Source organism: Lepisma saccharinum, chromosome 23, assembly GCF_977018435.1.
Source record: "Lepisma saccharinum chromosome 23, izLepSacc3.1, whole genome shotgun sequence".
Classification (NCBI taxonomy): Eukaryota; Metazoa; Arthropoda; class Insecta; order Zygentoma; family Lepismatidae; genus Lepisma; species Lepisma saccharinum.
This window is the reverse complement of record NC_139251.1, coordinates 46,652,006-46,664,887: the sequence shown is the minus strand read 5'-3', so window position 1 is coordinate 46,664,887 and position 12,882 is coordinate 46,652,006. Positions and strand designations below refer to the sequence as shown.

General features: G+C 38.0%; 1 protein-coding gene across 7 annotated transcripts in view; it reads right to left on the bottom strand.

The window, feature by feature from the left end:
• Window positions 1-2,153, bottom strand: part of mtm (phosphatidylinositol-3-phosphate phosphatase) — a 67,230-nt gene extending 65,077 nt beyond the window's left edge. For 5 of the 7 annotated variants that reach the window (XM_083144372.1, XM_083144376.1, XM_083144375.1 and 2 more), the window contains exon 1: window positions 2,071-2,153. The gene's annotated coding sequence lies outside the window, so the exon portion shown is untranslated. Of the gene's footprint in view, window positions 1-1,637; window positions 1,795-2,070 lie in introns of those variants that run through there. The other 2 variants (XM_083144374.1, XM_083144373.1) reach the window with 2 other exon arrangements.
• Between the last annotated feature and the right edge of the window lie 10,729 nt (window positions 2,154-12,882).

Sequence of the window (12,882 nt, the reverse complement as noted above, 5' to 3'; positions counted from 1 at the left end):
CAGCATAATGAAACTCACGAAACGCACGGAAGCACTGATGGGACAGGTAGTTACCATAACTCGTTTAACGCGTGCGACTTTCGAAACAGGCCCATTGTCATTTTTGGTGATTACACAGTTTCCGCACTTAGAAACATGATGGGGAATACGTATGTATTCTTGGTTCTCTTTTGGTTGCAGGAATAATTGGATACTTAGCATTTTCATTCATGTTTCATTAGCCAAGCAATTGATTTTATGCCTTATTGTAGTATTTTTTTGTCAGCTTCCTGCCTCTCATGCTTTGTTGGAATGACAGAAAATTAGAGCAACCACAAAGAATTTGTTGTGGAGCAATTGAAGGTGAAGTGTTCTCCGATTTATTTACTATAGAATGTACTAACCAAATAAGTTTTCCGGATGAAGTATCAGAGGTTCTGATGTCCCAGTCAGTTTGAAATTTGGATATTACGTGTGTAAAGTGTAATATATTGCTTTTCATAATGGCGATATTTCTCCGGAAAGAAGTGAGGAAGCCATGTTTTGTGGAATGTAGCCACTGAGTTGCGCTGTCTACAGTGTTGCCCCACCGTTGGATTGTAAAGACTACAGACTTTGAAGGTAAGCTTAGTGTTATTTGAAGTATGTTTGCCAAACCTAACCTAACGTGATTTTTTTAAATTACAGACGTAACCGGGAAATTGTAATGTCACATTCATGTTCAGGAGGCCTCATGTAGAAAGTACACAAAATTTCAAACAAATCGAGGTATTTGTTTACTATCCTTTGGACACATTTATTTATTTTTACAGAAGAAACTACTTACCGTAATAAGTTCCTGTAGCGTTGTTGAACATCGGGAAGGTGTTTTGTGTGATGTGGGAATGTTTCATAGCTGAAATTCATGTTGTTCGTTGAAAATTAATTCTCCGACGGAGAATAGTTCGTTGAAAATTAATTCTCCGACGGAGAATAGAGTTTGGCGCGTACACCTTCGTACACCATCACACGTCGTGATTGTGTTTTGTTCATGTTCATTGGGTATCCAGTGTTTCGAACTGTCTGCGTTTGCAACGAGAGTTAGAAGGATGAAGTATCCTGGATGCGTGGTGAAGTTTGTACCGGGTGTGGAGGATCCAGTGGATTTGAATTGTGAACCATTGGCACTAGCCGCACAAACCATTGGCACGTGGTTAGGTTAGGAAACATGGTTAAAATTTGGTGTCGTGTTAGTATCAGGATCTTGAAATTGGAAATAATTGCGAATAGGCCTACCAGAAAGACGTACTGGTAATGTGAAAAATTGCAATTAATTTCATCAAAACAATGTTGATACACCTTCAGGAATGTTCCACGTAAGATACGTAAGTACGAATGTCAAAAATTGACGAAACGAAAAAATTAGAGGTGTCCGAAGGATAGTAAATTTTTACCCAATGTTTTACTTCTCAAGACATGTAATATATAACTGAGGGATTATTTTTAATGTATTCAGACTGGATTAAGTACATTCTCCTGCGCTGTGTGGTCGTAACGGGGCAAAATAATTTGTTTTCCTCATGGAAAACACATCCAGGAAAGAAAAGAAATTGCGAAAACACAAGGCAGAGCCACCCAAATTACAGCCCACTATTACCTTACCTTCTTGTGTGGCTCACCTTAGTACTTTTAGAAACTTTACTTTTATTTTGATGTGTTATGTCCCATGACCAAATTGATGTAGTAGTCACTGGTTCTAGTTTTGGCGTCCCTGTACTTAGGCAAGAAATCATACCAAGTGTAATGCTGACACTGCAAATGTAACTGCTCTAACATAGTAGAAAGTATTAGCGTAACTATCTACAGTGACCATATCTAACTTAAATTATACACAAAAATATTAGTAATCTAATGATGATCTCATTTGTTTGATACAGTGTTCTGATTTACTGTTGTCATTATCTAAAGTAGAATGATATATAATTTATAATTAGTTTGAAACGGAGTTTAAAATTTAATATGTTATTTCACAACACATTATTTCTGTTTGTTCCCTAATAAACTGCGAAATTAATGTTAAATTTATATAAGAACTTTGACATTTAATACTACCTTACAGTTTTCACAGACTATTCCTGAAATTTATTTCCTCTCCATTTCACTGTCTCTCTCCCTTATCGCACAATGTGAGACCAACCTTGCGTTCTTACGTCACCGAGGATTGTTTTCCTTTTCATTGTTACGCTAAATGCCTAAGTTGTTAGCTTTCTTCTATTAGCATAAATAATATATTTGTTGTGTATTTATACTAAAGGAACATAACCTAGCAGCAACGTACGTAATGCAGTTGACGTCACAACACGTACTTGGTCTCCATTGGACATTTCCACTTTGACATGAAATACGTTTTAAATCCATTCATTTTACTGATAATGACACAAACATGAGATGTGCAAAATATCTCGGCGATATTTGTTTCGGTTCTCGAGAAACACGCCTTCAAACACCGCTGAAATTCACCTACTACGTCACGGATTTGAAAACGTCCTCTCCACAGACAGGAGGTCCTCTGACGTCATCACTTAGAAATGCGTGCAGGCGGGGCTTCTGCTCGTCCCGTCAATTTAGCATGAGCCGCGGAAGCGAGAGCATATTCACTTGTTACTGTGTAAAACAAGTATCTTACAACTTCCAGTGCAAAAATCTGTGCTCCATTTCTTGGAGATGAATTACACCCTAGCAGTATAGTAGTATTTACTATAATTCAGCCACTCGGTAGAGGGTTTTCCCATTAGGGTGACAAAGCAAACCTTGTAACAGTCAATGGCTGAACACATAAACAGCCGTGTTCATTGCGAATACGTAGGTTAGTTCTGACTGGCAAGAACTTAATATTATAGGAATGCCTTTTCTGGAATTACAATTATTTTCGTCATAATATTTTCTTCGCAAATTTTAAGATAATACTTTTAGACCACACTGGTTTACACACCAATTTCTGCAATATAAGAGGTGATACGGTATAAAAAGGTACGGGGAGATTTTAAATTTCCTGCAGTAAATGACAGTTTTTTCAGTTAATATATATATTGCAATTTTTTGTATTTAGGCTACTTTTACGTCGCTTTTCCGTTCACTTTATTTAACCGCAACGATGAGAACGCATGGTTATTTTATTATGTATCATCTCTAACATCAAATTTCTTCCCACTTTTGGCTAATCGCTACAATGAAGATGAATAACTACAAGCAGTAGTCGAAGTCGGGGTGCAGGAGTACACCCCCTCCCCCCACACACACACTACCACCAACTGCACAATCTAAGTATCACCCAACCAGCCATGATAAGAGACGAACTTTTTATTCTGTCCCATCTCCTTTTATGAGACGAGACGGAACATGCTTCGTCTCGTGAGCAAAACTAACATTAACAATAGAAGCATCCCCCTAGCTGTCCCCAAAATCTCGAGCAAACATCCTCCCATGTAACAATTTCCAGTTCAATGAAATGTCACTCACAAGGAAACAGTCATGCCCAGGTCGAGAGTCAAACCTGGAACATGCGACTTCCTGAGATAAATCATGAATTTTGTGGATAATAATTACAACGCCAGTTCATTCCTGGTAATTCTGAATCTGCAGTTTGGTTTGCATATATAAGCAGCATAATATTTAGTTTTCGAGGACTGTACCGTCGAAACGAGGAGTCCAAAAAATAATAATAAAAAAAAAATTAAGAAAGTTTTTTTTTGTATTTATATTGATAAGCCTTTCCATACGTTGTTAATTCTATATTTTTCTAGACTTGAGACGAGAACGAGAATTGCCCTCCCAAACCAAGACGGATGTTTATAAATTGTGACGAGACTGTCAATGAGACATTTACAAATAAACACGAGACAGACATTTACAACTCTCAACGAGAACGAGACCAAGGCTGCCATGTCTCGTCTCGATAGGATCCTTAGTGGTGAAGTTGTGAACCAACCAATTATTGCGTTCGGGGTAACGAGATGAGGTGTTTTTTTTCGCAATACAAAATTCAAAATAATTGTATCGTACCATTTCAGTATGGGATATTGTTATACACATGGGCGTATATCAGGCGCGGTTGGCCCTATAGCGCACAGGATCAGTGAACCCCCAGTAATATACGATAATCACCTCGAGAATGAACAATGAACAATGTCTTTAAATTTTCACATTATTTCGCTAAAAATTCTACACAATAAGTCATGTATTTGTGCCCGTAACACGGCGAACTCTCTTGCTGAGAAGAAGAAACCGCGAATCGGCCGCCCTGATACAGACCCTCAGTTGAACCCCCACAGGACAGCTCGTGCCATTGTGAAAGCTTCGTGCGGGAGCAGAAGCGCGAGGAGGGTATAGGACAAAATACATGGGAGATGAGATTCCAGAACCTATGTCTCTACCCAACGGTCATGCGCAGTTCGTTCTCTCGCAGAAGCCGCGGACAAGGCTCCTTTCTCGCTGCTTCCTCCCTTCCAGTGTTGCTGTGTGCGGTTCAAGTTTGAAGCGCACACATTACATATTCAATCTTCTCTTGTATCATTTTTGCACCGAACTTCTTGGAATAAATACAAGATTGTGTCAGAGATGGATGAGTGGAAACAAATAGAAGCTGGAATTAGATGCGATGAATTAAAATAAAGGAGATACATTACGAAAATACCTTGTGCATGCATTCAGAGGTTTTTCCTTAAAGGTGGAAACACTTCGGGTTCGCGAAAGAGAAAGAATGGCGCGAAGACGTGACTCGCTGTCGCTCGGTGTCAAAGTCTCAAGTTTTTTAGTTTTTGAAGTGCTTGGATACTTGTTGGAAAGTATTAAGTGATGCTGCGAGTGAAACGAGGGATGGACTTTACCTAGGTTATGTCATTTGATGCAGTGTAGGTGTTGCTGTCCGCGCAGGTAAGAAATGACCGATAGAAATGCACATAATTAACGTAAACAAACTTCCTTGTCCACTGAAAAAAGCGTGTGCTGGTCGACCAGCCCCAAATTTGAACAAACCTGTCGCGTATAAAAGAAAGGGTCTCAGGTTCGATTTCTAGTATGCGCATGCCATTAGTTGCCATTTCCCTTTAACAAATGTAGGACCAGTTCTGATTAGTCAGCATGGACATCCGGAAGGGGAAAAGCCCCCCCCCCATGGAAATTGAATGTAAACCAAAAATTATATATTACACGCATATAATTTAATTTCAGTCACAGTAATTTTTGGTAATTATTATAAAAGCGTTGCAGTAACTTCAGACTGAAGGAGTGTTTTTTGCTCCTCGTGGGGAAAAAATATATTACTTGCCCCTACTTGAGGACGTCCATGATATTCCAACAAAACTCAACTTTTTTCATAAAGGCACAATTTATTGTAGTTTCAGCCCTAAATTTATTCGCACACCCCTACAACAAAACCTTATACTCCCAGATAAAAATAATTCTTGACAAAGCTTTTAAACCCTCCCCCATCCTTTTGTTGGCCGAAGGAAGTATATTTTGCGGAAAGTGAATATATGTCACATCACTTCAGTGAACCCCCGGGTAAATAATGCACGAGCCGCGCCTGATATATAGTTCACGGCGGGGAGGGATGGATCAACTTTTGGTATAATTAGGGTTGCTTTATTTCGTAAGTGAAAATCCACGACACTGCTGGCCGGAAGCTTGTTGGGGAGCATGGGGGGAGGGGATGTTGGACCCGACAAAGTTGTGTGTTTGTAGTCATGAAGTCACGCTACTTAGTATTGATACTTTTCTGTTCATCTTGTGTCACTACGTTCTTAAGATCCAAATTTCTTTAATATGATTCGAGGGGGGAAAATAACTGATTTGACAGTCTCAATTCAGTTTCTTATCGCAGACATTCCGAAACTATAAGTAAATTGCAGAAATTGGTCTGCAGTCCCATCTGGTGTGTGGAATTACGAAATTTCCTTCCCATCCGTATCCCGTCCTATACGTCTCTAATTTAAGAGAATGAAATAAGTCCGAAGGAATTTTTTATGAACAAGCGGATAGAACAAGGAAACTGGTAATTTTAGTGAACCAAAAAAAGAGGGGGTTGGATCCTTTGAATCCCCATTAAATACGCCCATGGTTATACACATTATTTCCTTGTAATAATTATACATAAACTAAGTATAGATGTGTACTGTGCAACTAATGTAATCTTCTCAGTGTATTTTCTCTTATCTGCACAAAAATATTTTATCATAATTTGCGCAACAGAAATGGAACACAAACTGAAATTGCTTTATGGAAAAGAAAGTTAAATAGGCTTTATAAATAAAGTGAAGAATGTGAAAATTCCTATTTTGCACTACATAGGTTACGGTAAATATAAGTTAAAATATATTTTTGAGTGTCTGGTCAGCAACCAATTTTATAAGCAATATTTTTCGCATGGCCTGAGGACACACACGCAGCTGAACCCTTTCATTTATCTTGCACGTGAGCAACACGGATATTTCATAGAAGAATGATCATTACAAAGCATAGCTTTCATTTCTCCTATCGCTCCTTCTTCCATTATTTAAATCGGTACAGATTTGTAAAACTGCTGCACGTGTTCGCTCGCCGTGGGCTACTCATCCGGAACTGGACGCTCGAAGCAGACGACAAACGAGCTCTCCCTAAGGAGTGACGTAGTAACATGGCGGCGGCGTGTTTTCAGCGCAACGCTAGCCTCGCAACTTTGGAAGTCTCGTTTCTGCCTTAAACTGGACGCAGAGAAACGCGAGAACTTGCAGGGGTCATTTTTCCAGGGTGTAGTTTTTATTAAGGCCATGCGAAAAATATTGCTTATAAAATCGGTTGCTGACCAGACACTCAAAAATATTTTTTAAACTTATATTTATCTATATTTACCGTAACCAATGTAGTGCAAAATAGGAATTTTCACATTCTTCACTTTATTTATAAAGCCTATTTAACTTTCTTGTCCATAAAGCAATTTCAGTTTGTGTTCAATTTCTTTTGCGCAAATTATGATCAAATATTTTTGTGCAGATAAGAGAAAATACACTGAGAAGATTACATTAGTTGCACAGTACATATCTATACTTACTTTATGTATAATTATTACAAGGAAATAATGTGTATAACCATGGGCGTATTTAAGGGGGATTCAACGGGTCCGACCCCCCTTTTTTTGGTTCACTAAAATTACCAGTTTCCTTGTTCTATCCGCTTGTTCATGAAAAATTCCTTCGGACTTATTTCATTCTCTTAAATTAGAGACGTATAGGACGGGATACGGATGGGAAGGAAATTTCGTAATTCCACACACCAGATGGGACTGCAGACCAATATCTGCAATTTCCTGATAGTTTCGGAATTTCTGCGATAAGAAACTGCTTTGAGACTGTCAAATCAGTTATTTTTTCCCCCTCGAATCATATTAAAGAAATTTGGTTCTTAAAAACGTAGTGACACAAGATGAACAGAAAAGTATCAATACTAAGCAGCGTGACTTCGTGACTACTTCGTGTCGGGTCCAACATCCCCTCCCCCCATGCTCCCCAACAAGCTTCCGGCCAGCAGTATCGTGGATTTTCACTTACGAAATAAAGCAACCCTAATCATACCAAAAGTTGATCCATCCTTCCCCCCCGTGAACTATATATACGCCCATGTGTATAACAATATCCCATACTGAAATGGTACGATACAATTATTTTGAATTTTGTACTGCGAAAAAAGCCGCCTCATCTCGTTACCTCTAACGCATTAATTGGTTGGTTCACAACTTCACCACTAAGGATCCTATCGAGACGAGACATGGCAGCCTTGGTCTCGTTCTCGTTGAGAGTTGTAAATGTCTGTCTCGTGTTTATTTGTAAATGTCTCATTGACAGTCTCGTCTCAATATATAAACATCCGTCTCGGTTTGGGAGGGCAATTCTCGTTCTCGTCTCAAGTCTAGAAAAATATAGAATTAACAACGTATGCAAAGGCTTATCATTATAAATACAAAAAAAAAAAACCTTTCATATTTATTTTTTTGACTCCTCGTTTCGACGGTACAGCCCTCGAAAACTAAATATTATCCTGCTCATATATGCAAACCAAACTGCAGATTCAGAATTACCAGGAATGAACTGGCGTTGTAATTATTATACACAAAATTCATGCCTATCTGAGGAAGTCGCATGTTCCAGGTTCGACTCGACCTGGGCATGACTGTTTCCTTGTGAGTGACATTTCATTGAACTGGAAATTGTTACATGGGAGGATGTTTGCTCGGGACTTTGGGGACAGCTAGGGGGATGCTTCTATTGTTAATGTTAGTGTTGCTCACGAGACGAGGCATGTTCCGTCTCGTCTCATAAAAGGAGATGGGACAGAAGAAAAAGTTCGTCTCTTATCGTGGCAGGTTGGCAGGTGGTGGTAGTGTGTGTGTGTGTTGGGGGTGTGAACTCCTGCACTCTTGTAGTTATTCATCTTCATTGTAGCGATTAGCCAAAAGTGGGAAGAAATGTGATGTTAGAGATGATACATACTAAATAAACCATGCGTTCTCATCGTTGCGGTTAAACAAAGTGAACGGAAAAGCGACGTAAAAGTAGGCTAAATACAAACATTTGCAATATATATATATATATATATATATATATATATATATATATATATATATATATATATATATATATATTAACTGAAGAAAACTGTCATTTACTGCAGGAAATTTAAAAACTCACCGTACCTTTTTATACCGTATCACCTCTTATATTGCAGAAATTGGCGTGTAAACCAGTGTGTTCTAAAATTATTATCTTATAATTTGTGAAGAAAATATTATAACGAAAATAATTGTAATTCCAAGAGAGCATTCCTATAACATTAAGTTCTTGCCAGTCAGAACTAACCTATGTATTCGCAATGAACAAGGCTGTTCACGTGTTCAGCCATTGACTGTTACAAGGTTTGCTTTGTCACCCTAATGGGAAAACCCTCTACCGAGTGGCTGAATTATAGTAAATACTACTATACTGCTAGGGCATAATTCATCTCCAGAAATGGAGCACAGATTTTTGCACTGGAACTTGTAAGATACTTGTTTTAAACAGTAACAAGTGAATTTTCTGTGGCTTCCGCGGCTCATGCTAAGTTGACGGGACGAGCAGAAGCCCCGCCTCCACGCATTTCTAAGTGATGACGTCAGAGGACCTCCTGTCTGTGGGGAGAACGTTTTCAAATCTGTGACGTAGGAGGTGAATTTCAGCGGTGTTTGAAGGCGTGTTTCTCGAGAACCGAAACAAATATCGCCGAGATATTTTGCACATCTCATGTTTGTGCCATTATCTGTAAAATGAATGGATTTAAAACGTTTTTCATGTCAAAGTGGAAATGTCCATTGTTACAACTTCACAGTATGTGTTACAGACGTAATTGCATACATAGCATAAAAATGATATTCAAATTTATGCATAATGTCTTACAACGTTGTAGGATTTGAAATCATGTATAATTTAGTTTGGATTCAATAAAATAAAGGGATTGTCTGCTGCCAGTGTGCGAATTAGCGGGGGGATGGCGGGGCAGAGGCGCAACCACGATTTTTTGTCTGGGGGGGCAAGTACCAGGATAAACGTACCCATAATAATAATAATAATAATAGCAATAATAATAACAACAATAATAGTAGTAATAATAATATTATTATTAGTAGCAGTAGTAGTATTATCAAAGACGTTATTATCGTAAAATACGCAAAAAAGGGCTAGAGGTAGGTTACCAGATCGCTGTAAGGGAAATGTAGGACATTAAGTCAAAATGTAGGACGCAACACATTCTCAATAAATAATACATATTTCTATATAACACGTTAGGAAGTAGTTATACAATGACACTTTTCAGTTTTTTAAAAAATATTTCCCAACGAATTATGAAAAACTAAATATGCTGACCAAGGCAGTAATTTATTTTATTATATTAAAAACATAAACTAAAACGTAACGTTTCAACCTTCTAGCAAGGTCTTCATCAGACTCTGTATCAAGTACAAAAGTAACAAGATACACATAAAGGGCTTTATATATACACAAACATTACTCCCTCCAGACTATTAGAAAGTTGTTAGGAACTTTCTAACAGGTGGCTTTCACTTTCCAACTGTACTTTCACCTAAATAGAAGAAGAAGACAAATTAAGCTACCTAGATATATTGATGCAAAGGAAGAGAGGACAAGAGATTGAAACCACTTGGCATCAGAAGAAGTGTGCAGCAGGGGTATTCTGCCACAAAAGAAGTGATGTAAGTGAGGTGACAAAAAGAAATTTTATAAAGAATATGGAGGACAGAATCAAGAAAATATGCATGAAAGAATGTGAAAAAGAAGGCAAAATAAATAGCCTATGGAAACAGCTGGAAAAGAATGGCTATGAGAAGCAGGATAGACTGGACATAAACAGAAGAACTAAGAAAACGGGCAGGGAAGAATTGGAAGAGAAAGAAAAAGAGGAGAGAAGGTTTGGAATAAAGAGTATGGGGAAGACCACAGAAAAGATATGCAAAGTGCTTAGGAAAGCGGGAATTAAAACTTACAGGAAGGGAGGGAGAAGATCTTAGGAATAGCGAGGAATGCAAGCAAGAAAAAGGAGAACAGAGAAGAGGAAGAGGAAGGGATAATCTACGAAGTGAAATGTAAAGAATGTCAGAGTGTGTACATAGGAGAAACGGGAAAAAAAGGCTGAAAGACAGGTTGAAACAACATAGGGATGATGTACGACTTAAGAGAGAGAGAAATGCAATATTTAAACACACGAGAGAAACAGGACATGACATAGAGTGGAATGAGGCTAAGCAGATAGGAAGAGAGAAGAGAATGCTAGTGAGAAAATGGAAGGAAGCCAAGGAAATAGAGAAGAAAGGTGAAGAAGACATAATGAACTGGAATGGGGGACTGAAGTTAAACAAAGAATGGAAGAAGGTGTTAGAAAGAGTGGAAAGGACAAGAGAGAAAGAGGAGAGGAGAAGGGAGAAAAATGAAGGAAAAAGGGCGTGAGATATTCTATATGAATATCTCTTCACATTCTATATGAAAGTAATTATGTTTAGCCTTTTAGGTGAAAGTACAGTTGGAAAGTGAAAGCCACCTGTTAGAAAGTTCCTAACAACTTTCTAATAGTCTGGAGGGAGTAATGTTTGTATATATATTGTGAAAGTCGTCGGCCCCCCTTTCCCTCGTTTCTGTCCGGCCCTCTGGATTACTTCCTACTTTCATCCCTCAATCTCTCCTTTCACCTCACCCTGGGTGCAAAGCGAGCAGATTTTTATTTGCGCCGGAATTACAAAAGGGGGGGTTTCACATAACAATTTATATTTTTATGTCCCTGGTTCGTTTACACATATACAGCAAGTGAATATACAAGTGGTTAAATGGACAGTACCGTAGTTCTTGAAATTATAACATTCTCGTAGGATATATAGGTTTATTATACGTAGTTATATATATATATATATATACATATTTTACAGAGCGTTTCCATGAGTGTCTTGCATAGACCAAAATTACCAAATCTCTAATAATATAGTTTCGCACCTATGGCATAACCATCGGCACTTCCCTTACCACCGAGTTAGCAAAACTATCTCGGTGAGCCTATCCTCAGCTTAAATCATATTCCGTTACAAATGCGTTTTCTTACGCCTTCTCTCTTTCTTTTGGGCATCTATTAATCAAATTCGGGAATATCCACATAATCAAAGCTTTTTCTAAAAGGGGACTTGGGACAGCAACAGGGGCTGGCATAACCAGATGCTACATTGTTATATCCAGTCTAGCCACCATAAGTGGACTAAACTTGAGGAGACGTTCCTCTTTCGTCGATCAATGGGGAAACACTGTTTTGTTTTCTAAAGCCCACTGGCCTTTTTATAGCCGGGGTAAACGTCCGTGGACGTGGACCCCGTAGCTTTGGAAAATTCCACTACAACGGTCTCTTGAAAGACTGCTAGCTCCCCCAACCGGGGAGGTAAGAAACAGGGGAATCTAACATCCAGCAAAGCACAAATCAATAATATACACTTACATGCAATAATAACATAAAAGTACACTCATGGATACATATTACTTAACCCTACACCTTGTAGCTGGCCAGCAATTAATTATTACAATATACCAAAACCAGTAATGGTCAATCCGACCGTTACAATATATATAAAGCCCTTTTTGTGTATCTTGTTACTTTTATACTTGATACAGAGTCTGATGAAGACCTTGCTAGAAGGTTGAAACGTTACGTTTTAGTTTATGTTTTTAATATAATAAAATAAATTACTGCCTTGGTCAGCATATTTAGTTTTTCATAATCATGGAAACAAGGCTTAATGGTGTTATAATTCCCAACGAATGTTTAAATGCAAAATTTCAAAACTTGCAATCATACTAATCAATGCACCTCTTACTACTTGATTTAAGTGGTACTTCTCAGAGGAGAGAATTTTTATCAAAATTTCAGGTTTAGTCAAACTATATATTGATGTTAGAGTGCACAGTCAAACTCGTTGAAATTATAGGGACCAATACCAAACATTTTACAGAGTTTATGAAAAAATAATTCTCTCGTGAGTCTGTTGTGCTGATGATAATGAAAGTACTCTCTCAACATTTGAATTATGACCTGTAATGGCAAAGAAATATTCAGCAATTACTGTAATTTAAAATGATTTCATCTTGGGTAGTTTCTAGTTCAATAACAGGGTGTCTACCAAAATAATACATCCAGAAATCTTGACTTTTTCTGGACTATTCTAGACCCCTATTTAGGTAAAGTTGGAAATTAGTAATTAAGAAAATAAATATTTATTTAATGAAAATCCCTACAAAAGGGCCAGTTAAGATGAAAACTGAAGCTGAATTTAAGAAGAGAATTAGATCTGCTATTTCGTATCAATGCATC